A 7,678-nucleotide genomic window follows, 5' to 3' on the forward strand; every position below is an offset into this window, starting at 1 on the left:
CCTTCTAATGAAGCGTACATCAAATACCTTAAACTCCCCTGGACAACCGTCCACCATATTAACAAATGAACTTCCATGGGCAGGCAATGGGTTTTCTTTCACATTGGGTGCACTGTCCTCAAAGGACACCATTCCACTTTTTACCAGCTTCCGAACTTCATATTTGAGGGGGTAGTAATTCTCAATATCGTGTCCGGGGGCTCCTTGATGAAAAGCACAATGGAGTTCTGGTTTGTACCACCAGGGAAGTGGTTCGGGAATTTGCGGAGGATTTCTCAGTTGTAGCGGGTTCTTGAGAACCAACGAAGGATATAGTTCTGGATATGTCATTGGAATAGGGTCGAAAGAGACCTTCTTCCTCTCAAAATTTGATTGCTGATGATTATTGGTATTGTTGTTGTTGTAGGTGTTTGTACGTTGTTGTGGTTGTTGTTTTTGACATTGTTGTTGTTGAACTGGTGTTGACTGATTTGCTGAAAATACGAGAATAATTGAAGATACTTGATGGTAATGTTGATGGGGCGGTTGACCTCTTCTAATCCGAGGCGTCCTTTGCCTCCCAACTGAAACTGCATTAGCTTCACTTTCCTTCTTCTTGCTAAAGTTGTTACTGTACATCTTGCTGGACGACACCTCCTCTCTAGACAACCGTCCTTCTCGGACACCTTCTTCTAGCCTCATCCCCATGTTTACCTCGGTAAAATCACTGGGGACACTGTCAATCATCCTCTCATAGTAAAATGAGCTCAGGGTCTTTAAGAAAATCTTGGTCATCTCCTTTTCTTCTAAAGGAGGGGTAATTTGAGCAGCGAGTTCTCTCCACCACCGAGCATACTCCTTAAATGTCTCTTTGTCTTTCTGAGACAACGACCTCAACTGATATCTATCGGGAGCCATATCAATGTTATATTTGTACTTCTTCACAAATTCTTCGCCCAAATCGTTGAACGCACGGATGCTCACACTATCCAACCCCATGTACCCTCTCAGCGCAGCACCAGTCAGACTGTCTTGAAAATAATGGATCAACAGCTGATCATTATCCGTTTGAGTAGACATCTTGCGGGCATACATCACCAAATGACTAAGTGGGCATGTGTTCCCCTTATATTTTTCAAAGTCAGGCACTTTGAACTTTACTGGAATCTTCACATTGGGACCCAAACACAATTCCGCAGCACTCTTTCCAAATAGGTCCTTACCCCTCAAAGTTTTCAACTCCTTGCGCAACTCAAGAAATTGATCATTCATCTCATCCATCTTCTCATACACATTCGGGCCCTCAGACGGCTCGGAATGATAGATGGTGTCTTCCGCACGAGGTAGGGTATGCACAACAGGCGGCGACACAGACATGACCGGGCTAGATGCCGGCATAGAAGCAAAGGTAGGCACAAAGCCTTCAGGCACAAAGTTCGGCGGTATTCCCCACGGGAATCCGGCAGGCATGTTGGGTGCGAAGTGAGCAGCAGTTGCGGGAATAGTAGAGGTAGCCATCTCTGAAATGAAAGTCCTCTGAGGAGGAGGAGTTGCAGGCGTTGGAGAAGACTGGCTATTGGCGGGCGATCCCTCTTTCAAGTCTCTATTCTCTTGCTCAAGATGTTCCATGATTTTGGAGTGATTGGTGCGATTATTGTATCGATAAGTCAGCTTGGCTGAAGCACAGAAGAAACACCAATGAGACATCAGGTGAAAGAGAAACCTGTTTATGCAAATGCATGAAATGCAATGCTTGATTGTTTTTATTTTCAAGGAACTTACTATATTATTAGCAAATATATATATATATATATATATATATATATATATATATATATATATATATATATATATATATATATATATATATATATATATATATATTTAACAACAATTGCAATAATTCGATATGACCACAAAAATCTCTTTTATTTATATAATTGGAAGGATTACACTGAGTACAATTTCAAAAACCAAATAAAAATACAAGGGAAAAGGAGACTAGTCATCCTAAGGATCCCTAACAACAATGTCAGAAGATCTGGTTGTAGGCGCGTACTTCCTTCGAATGCGTCGGATCTCGATCTCAAAAGAAGCCTTCATCTGAGCCCTCTCAAGGACAAGCTGATCGACAATCTTCTTCCAAGCGACGAAATGCTGAGGCATACTAGAGGAATATGAAACGTCTGGCTCTTTCTGTCTCTTTGTCACTCGATCTTCAAGTAACTCAATAAGTGCATCTTTGTCCTTAGACTCAAGCTGCAACTCCTCATGCTTTTTGCTCAAAGCATGGAAATGCTCTTCCCACATGTCTTTCTCTCGCTTCATCTTGGTGAGCACGTCTTGCAACTCCTCTACATCTTAGTTAGGGAGAGTTAATGGCTCAACCACAACCATAGACACAGGTCTCTCACAAGGATAAGGCATCTTCAATTCCAAAGCTCTCTTCTTCACCCAAAGCGTGTAAGCTTCCAAAGCTACACAATTGCGCAGACCAAGCTCGGATCTTCCTTTCCTATGCACATTATGCTAAGCATGCACAACCTTCTGCTTCACATGTTGGGGATCTTTACCCTCTTGATATAAAAGACCTTCTAACAAAGTGTTATTAGGTTTGTCTCTCAAGGAGAACACAAGTTGACGGTGAACCAAAGCAGGGTTGTAGTTAATTCCTCCTTGTGTACCAATGAGAGGCACATTAGAGAATTCACCATAACTATCAATACTCTCCAAATTGCTCAAAGAAGGATCATACCAAACTATATCAACATTAGTGAGAAACATGAGTCTCTGAGACCACCGTAGACATTGTTTGTTCTCCACAAAAGCGGGTGTTAGAGGCAAGTGCGAAATAAACCACTTGTGCAGAAGAGGAATACAACAGACAATTGTTCCACCACCCTTAGAATTCCTTAGATGCAAAGAGAATTACATATCACCCAACAAAGTAGGTACAGGATTCCCAATCAAGAAAATTCTAATGACGTTAACATCAACAAAACCATCAATGTTAGGGAACAAAGCTAATCCATAGATGAGCAACACAAAGATAGATTCAAAAGCATCCATGCTACCGGCTTGAGCAAAAGCAGTAGCTTCCTTGATGAGGAAATCAGATGGCAATCCAAACAATCCTCCTTTCTTCACCTAATGAGCCTTTATCTCAGACTTCTTCAAGTGAAGAGCTTCAGCAATAAGATGAGATATGGGAATCTATTCCAATCCACTAAATGGCACTTTGCTAGAAACAGGTATCCCCAAAAGATGGGCATACTCCTCCAATATAGGTATAAGCTGATAATCCGGAAAACTGAAGCAACGATAGAGAGGATCATAAAACTGAACCAACACACTCAAGAGTCCTTCAACTATGTCAGTAGACAAAATAGACAGAAGCTTCCCATGACGTTGCTTGAAGTCCAAGGGATATAATACAAAAGATGCTAGCTTCCTTAACTCTTTCAAGTCGGGACTTCTAAAACTGTACTTCTTAGTGTTCCTTCGTCCATAATCCATGGTCTGAAAATATTTGCAAATAACACCTCAGTTCCTTGAAATTTTCGTGTGATGAATGTTATGATGCGCATGAATGCATGAATGCAACAATCACAAATAAGGGATCACACACAAGGCAAACAAACAAAGGTCAAGGGATGAATCAAGTCATTGTCAAGATCAATCATCCATTTTGGTGGATTATGTTTTACACTTTATCAACACCCAAGTTCCATTGATATTGACAAGACTTGATTGGATCAACCAAGAATCAAGGGTTTGTTGTGAATCACGAGCATGGAGTCTGGGTAAGAACTATCCCAAAGGAGTGAACTAAGGATAAAATCCTGTAGATCATGTTCTAAAAAGTTCCCAGAGTCTTAATTCCATCTATCGGATATTACAGGTTAGGATGACTAACTCATCAAACCATAATATTCTCAAGAGAAACTCGTTTGAGTGTAGTATCGCGTAACAACTGTTATCAAGTCTACACTTGAACAGTCTCCACACTACGTCATAAATAGGCCAAGATGGGTTAAATGTTCTACGGTCCTCAGCTTTTCGGACCCCAAATCAGTAGCAGTAAATTCATGATCATCAAGCTATGGATAAGCAAGACATCAAATAACAAGAGTTGCCACCGCGCTTTTATTGTTTCCAAGGGAAAATGGAAAAGTACGAACAAAACCAAAAAATAAGAAGTTTTCAAATCAAAACTAATAAAATGCCAGAGATTACAGGTAAGGGGGTTGGTTAAACAAAGGGAAGGTGTTAGCACCCAAAGTGTCCTAGGTACTCCTAGGGAGCCCTTTTTTGTGTGTATATGTGTTTTTGTACAAATGATGTTTGCAAACAAATAGAATGGGGGAATGAGAAAAGAATTTATTAATTATATTTTTGTGTTTGACAAGACCTTCGAACTTGTGCCTACGTACCAACATAAAAATGAGGGACCAAAACCTCGTAGTTCGTGGTATAAATTTCAAAGTAGATGCATTGCTTTTAACAAAAATTTAAGTTTGAAAGGCATAAAGGTCTAAAAATGGTGTGAATGAGTTAGTTCTTTTTGGCTTTTTTTGAAATTTTTAAGTCAAGTATAGTTAAGTCTATTTACAAGTTTGATTAAGAAAAGAAGTTTGAAAATGCAATGGCTTAAGGCCAAAGTTTCTAATTTGTAAAATGGTCAAAGTTTAGGAAACAATCACAAACAAAGAAGTTTTTTTTAAAAGGAGGAAGAGATTTTGAAATTAAATAAGTGGAGATGAAAAGAATAATCCTAAGCATAAATTTAAAAGTTGAGAGTTGAAAAGATCTGACCAATGGGCTGCAATCCAATAGACAAGAATGTCATATAGAAACCCAAATTTCCCTTGGACATTAGAATCAAGCAACAAACAATGTACAATATATCAACTTGAAGAGCAACGCATCAAATAAAGATAGCCACATCAAAGCTTAGCAACTCCATGATCTTCTTCAAATTTTCCCATGTAGCAGATGAATTCCATAATGCACTAAGTCACAGGTTCAAAATAATAGCTTCATAATGATCATGTTGCAGATGAACTCAAATGGATCTTCAATGATGTATCAGATAAAGTTTCAAATCACAAGCACTTGGTTACATGAAAGTTGGCATTGGCCAAGTCCTTTGCATATGGAGTGTTACCTAAATTCTAAGTCTGATTGTCTCAGATCAATCCAATAATCCACACAAGATATTTTTTAGGGTTTTTGTTCTTGTTATGTACATTAATGGTCAAAGACCACACAAACAAACACAAGTATACACAAACAAGATACATCACAAAATATGGTCCAAGTGGACAAAGTGAAGATGACATTAACATAAACAATTAAAATGGTATGAATAATGGCAAATGAATAAGGCTTAAAAATTAAATTGCATTGAAAGTAAAGGACTTGAAATTAAATGTTAATTGTTAATGAGTTAGAAGTTAGTATTGCTTTTGCTTTGCTTTTGTTTAAGTCATTCTTTGGAAAACACTCAACCCACTTATCATAAGCATGGATCCTTGAACCAAGACATCTTCCAAAGGAAGGAAAAAAGGCCAAGTTTCCACACAATACCATGAAATAGGGGAGACTTACAATCTCACTAACTAGAATGATATGCCTTTTGTATAAAAATTTAGCGCTATGTTAAGCATTCGTAATTGGACTTATGTAGAAGTCACAACTATTAGAGGTCGGGCAATAGAATTTTGGTGTTAATCCATGTTAGAGACATAATGTGATGAACTATGCTCATGAAACATACCACACACAAAAAGAATATGCAAATTGGGGGATCTAATCTCATCCATACTTATGTTGATTTTGCAATCAACTAGCCTTATGATATTGAGATATCATAGGTCCATGACATGAATGCATAAAGAAGAGGAATGAGATGAAGAGGGAGGGGAAATAGATTCAACTCAAATTGGACAAAGGAGGACTTTTACCAAATTAAGATCATTCATTCATTTTGGGAGATGGAATGTACATTCCATCAATCCCTTAAATCCAATGATCTTAACCTAACAAATTCAAATCAACCTTGACCAAGGCCCAACGACACAAGTCAAACTCACAAAATCAATTAAAATGGCTCTACACAATTAATCTGGCATTTAAACAATTAAAGATATTAAAAATAATACATTAAATTAAATATGGTTGGTCAATTTCCTAAAACCTCATCAAAACACCAAATAAATGGCCATGAGATTTATCATAGGTTAAATAAGGTCAAAGGACCTTGTAGAAAAAATTTCATAATTTTTGGAGACTTACAAGTATTTTTAAACAATTAAAAATATTCACAAAATCAATTAAATCATGAAAAATATTAATAATGATCCAAAAAATAATTTTAATTCTGAAAATGAAAGAAGATTTTATTTAAATTTTTTTGGTGAAACTCTCCTATTTTTTGGATCAATATTAAAATTAATATGAATTAATGAAAATCAGAGGAATACAAAATAAAATCAGATAATCAAAAAAACGTGGACTACTTGATCTGCCTCATTAATTGAGGTGGTAGATCAAGTGGTGGAGCGCGCATGTTCCATGATGCGCTTGAGTCAAACGTCCACACGTCTGGTAATCACAATGTACGCTCCTGATTAAAACATTTCAAACTCATCTAATGGCTCTGAACGCTTCCAGCGCATCGCCGGAGCCAAAGGCCGATCATCTTCTCCGATGAATCTGGCCGGACTGGTTCAGTCATCACCACATCATAAATGAAAAAAGAGGACATGATCTTAAATATAAAATAGCGTAGATCACGAATATCACCTCAATTTTAACTAACTCCAAATATATAGAGAGATACGTGGAGTTGAATTTTGAGGTGTGTCAATTGAGTTACTTCGATTTGACCTCAAAGCAACTCAATCTTCTTGCCTACATTGGTAGGACTTCAGACAACCAAGGATCTAAGAGAATTGATGAGTATTAAGAGAGAATCGAAGAGAAGAAAAATCTGGAAAATTACCTTTAATGTTGTGCAGAACTGGATCTCTCTTGCTTCAATTCGTGCTTGATCTTGCTTATGGAGCTTGTGGAAGTGGCTTAAGAATAATGCAAAGCTTTGGATCTTGGAGTTTTTGAATCTCCAAATAGTGAGATTCAAACTCAAATTTCAAATGAAATTTCTTAGGTTTTCCTTTGAATTGAGAGGGTTTGGAAGGTTGGGGGCAAAACTGGCGCGCAAGGTCCTTTGAATTGATGTAAGGGACCTCTATTTATAGCCATGAGAAGTGTTATTTGCACATTTGAAAAATTCTCCAAATTTGGTAATGCAATGCACATGCTTACATGGCCATGTGCAGGCCCATGAAGCAATCCATTTAGGTCTATAATCAACTGAAATGAGGTCTGCATGAAGCTTGAATGGCAAGGCAAAGTTGTTTGAACATTTGAAGCTTTGATTTTGCCAACTGATACAGGTCTGTTTACACCATGCACAAACCTATCAAACTTAGTCCAAAATGAATGAATTAGGACTCTTTGGAAAGCTTAGATCAAGAGGAACAACTCTTATGTTGAACATGTTTCCATTTGTAACTTGTATCATGATGCATTTTGAGATGGAAGTTTGGAAATTTCAACATGTTTAAATATTTTCTAAGTGTCAAGTCACATATTCAATTATTCCACCTTGCTTAACTTTTTATGTGAGCTCCAA

This window comes from Lathyrus oleraceus, chromosome 5 (assembly GCF_024323335.1).
Source record: "Lathyrus oleraceus cultivar Zhongwan6 chromosome 5, CAAS_Psat_ZW6_1.0, whole genome shotgun sequence".
Lineage (NCBI taxonomy): Eukaryota > Viridiplantae > Streptophyta > Magnoliopsida > Fabales > Fabaceae > Lathyrus > Lathyrus oleraceus.